A 3,471-nucleotide genomic window follows, 5' to 3' on the forward strand; every position below is an offset into this window, starting at 1 on the left:
AACAACAACAACAACAACAACAACAAAAACAACAACAACAACAACAACAATAACAACAACAATGACAACAACAACAACAACGACAACAACAACAACAGTGATTCAAGCAAGACAATATTGTGAAAAAGCATAAGCATGGAGTAGCGATGGATATTTGGATGACATTCATCATGTAATAGTCACAACCTAGAGCGATGCACAATAGTTCTAATTCATCAATCATATGTAGGCATGTATTCTGTATATAGTCTTACGTGATTATAATAAGAACTTGCATAACATCTTTTTCCTACCCTCCAATAGTGGTCGGCTCCTAATGGAAATCTAAGGGTAATTAAGGTGCTCCTTTTAATAAAGAACCGGGACAAAGCATTAACACATAGTGAATATATGAATTCCCCAAATTACAGTTGTCCTCGGAGAGTTGCAAGTATTGTCACCTTGGGGTCTATGGTTTAGAATAATAAAAGTTTCATATAACTTGCAGATAGGATCATGAACTAAAATATGTTCATGACAATAAAATAGGTTCAGATCTGGAATAATGACACTCGGTCCCTAGTGACAAGCATTAAGCATAGCAAAGTCATAGCAACATTAATCTCAGAGCATAGTAGATACTAGGGATCAAGCCCTAACAAATTGACTCGACAACATGACAAATCTCATCCATCTCCATCTACCTTCAGTATGCCTATGATGAAATTACTCACTCCCGGTGGTTAGCATCATGAGATTGTTGATGCAGACAACAAATCCCCCTCTCCGTAGCCCCAAACGGACTCTGGATCAGCCCTCCCGATGAAGAACATGAGGTGCAGCAACTCCGTATCATTTCTCTCTAATTTTTCTAGGAAAGACGGTACTTATAGGCTTGGAGATAGGGCAAACGGAGCCACATGGGCCCCACAAGCTCAGCTGGCGCGCCTGGGGGAAGGACGCCCCCTGCGCTTGTGACTCTGTGGTGGGTAATTCTTTGCGCCAGTATTTTTTATATATTACAAAATTATTCTCGTAAAATTTTGTCCGATCCCAATAACTTTTTAATTTTACACAAGAAATAACACCAAGGTAGTTCTGCTGAAAACAGTATCAGTCCGAGTTAGTTTCATTCAAATCATGCAAATTAGAGTCCAAGACAAGAGCAAAAGTGTTTGGAAAAGTTGATACTTTGGAGACGTATCAATCCCACATATATTTGTCCCCATCAGCTCCGTGAACCATACCCTAGCCACTCCACTCCGCCACCCAAGCTCCCGTCCGGCGATCTCCGTCCTTCTCCAGCATGGGGAGCAGCAGATCCGAGTCCTACACCTCCAGATATGTCGACCCCGAGCTCTTCCCACGCGGCCCGAGGAGGAGACAACCTCCCGGACGGCTTGCGCTCCGCCGCTCCTGAGAGGAGGCCGCCCGACGGCAGCGCTCGGAGTCCTTCCGATGGGAATCCATTGTTTTCGCCCAAATGGTGCATGATCCGCCACGGGGTGTGTGGCCGTTGCCTCACGGATGTGGTGTGGTCCGTCTGGCATCCGAACATGGTGGCGGACGTGCAACCCCTGTGTTGGCGCGCCGAGCAGGAGGTGAACGCATGGGCATCGTCCAACACAAACATGGCACAGTGTGCCCGGCGTGCGAGGCAGCGAGCGCGAGAGATGGTTGTAGCCCTCGCGGCAGTCGACGTTGGCAAGGCGGAGTCGCATTCTTCGACGCCCCGTATGGTGCACCACCGGGCGCCGCAACCGCGTCGGGTGGATATCGCTGGCTCCTCCCAGGATGGATCCATCATCGATCTCACATCCATCGACACCGCATAGAAGACGGCGGCGCCTTGAGTTCCGTGAGCCGGTCTGTGTCCCATGTCCTACTCTACCTCGTCGGTGACCGGACCAATACTCTGAGAGGCGCAGCCGGCCACCGGACATGGGCACGACGGAGCCGGATGAGTTCCGCTTAAAATTGGGTTTACGTTGCACGTAATAATATGGATTTGAGGTTTCTAATTTTAGGTATCCGGTTGTGGAGTTGATTATTTAAGGTGTGATCGGTCATGTCCGCGGACGCGCCCGTGTTTGAGGGGTCAAATTTGCTCTATCCTACTGTTGATGCTCTAAGTGAATGAGCTCAAGGTACTCGCTTGATCGTGATCCTCTCCGTGGATCATCTGCTTCACTCAAAGTTTTCTTTTACAAAGTACAATCATAGACACTCAAATTTTTCTTGTTGGGAACCCAATGATAGTTAATTATATGTATGTAAAACTAGCAAAAGAGCCCGTGCATTGCAACGGGAGAGTAAATAACACACGTTCTTAATCCAATAACCATGACTCAAGACCCTAATATGTGCACGTCCTTTATTTTCACATGGCATCACATTTGTGTTATTGATGGTGGTCTCAGTGCTCACACAACGAAAGTGTGTTTGAATACGATCAGTTCTAAGGCTCTCTCTCTCTCGCACACACTTGCTCGAAATAAAATGAGAAATATGTTCTTTTTCCTCGCGAGATTTTTCACAGGTGTGCATGCGTGGTTATCGATGTTTTCTTTCCTCTCTATCAGTAAGAAAAAAAACGGATCGTACATTATAGATTAAGTTCACACCAAAATAATATTTTATAAATATTTAACAGCTAAAAATAGCATCATATTTAGATTCTACACATTTTTCTAATCAAGTTTCATATATAACATGTTAAAATCGGAGTTACAGTTTAAAAGATATTGATAATTTTATTTTAGATAAACTGCGGATTGATTAATCAAAAAGTCAGTGGGTTTTATGTTAAAACGAAAAAAAACGATTTGGTTGACTTACATATGGATGGCGGGTTGATTACCTAAAACATCAGATGTTTTTCTGAGAAAATACAAAAAAAAAACGGTTCAAGAGTGACCTAAACGTGTACCGCGGGTTTATTTACGGAAAACAAAGGGGATTTTTTGCAAAATGTACAATGGATGAACAGAAACCCAATTTACTTTATTATTAGGTAAAGATATAACCATTGTAATTTGAATCCCGTGAGGTGACGTGATTCCAGTTATCTTCAAACAATTTTTATTTTTTTTAGCGCAAAGCTCGCAGCCAGGTCTACGTTCTCTGCCACAAGTAGGGAACAAAATACAACGAGCTTGTAGTTTGGCCGTATGTCCCTATGCAAGTTGCAATCAAACGCGAGTAAAGTAATCCAGCGAGTAGGTGAAGAAAGGTTAGTATTAACGAACGTGATGCTTACCGGAAGGAGATATAATATGGGGAAACATATTTAATACTGTACTATACTTGAGAAGGATGACTTCCATGCTTGCTACAGTATTAAAATAAAATGCGTTTTAGGTGTGCAGTTGCTTTCGCACGTACTCATGCGAGCTTGATGTTAACCTAAAAATAACAATCTTCTACAGAAGGAAATCACATAATATATTTCTTAAGGTCTTGAGTATCAGCAGCGGCTGCTGCAGATCAGTT

Source organism: Triticum dicoccoides, chromosome 5B, assembly GCF_002162155.2.
Source record: "Triticum dicoccoides isolate Atlit2015 ecotype Zavitan chromosome 5B, WEW_v2.0, whole genome shotgun sequence".
Classification (NCBI taxonomy): domain Eukaryota; kingdom Viridiplantae; phylum Streptophyta; class Magnoliopsida; order Poales; family Poaceae; genus Triticum; species Triticum dicoccoides.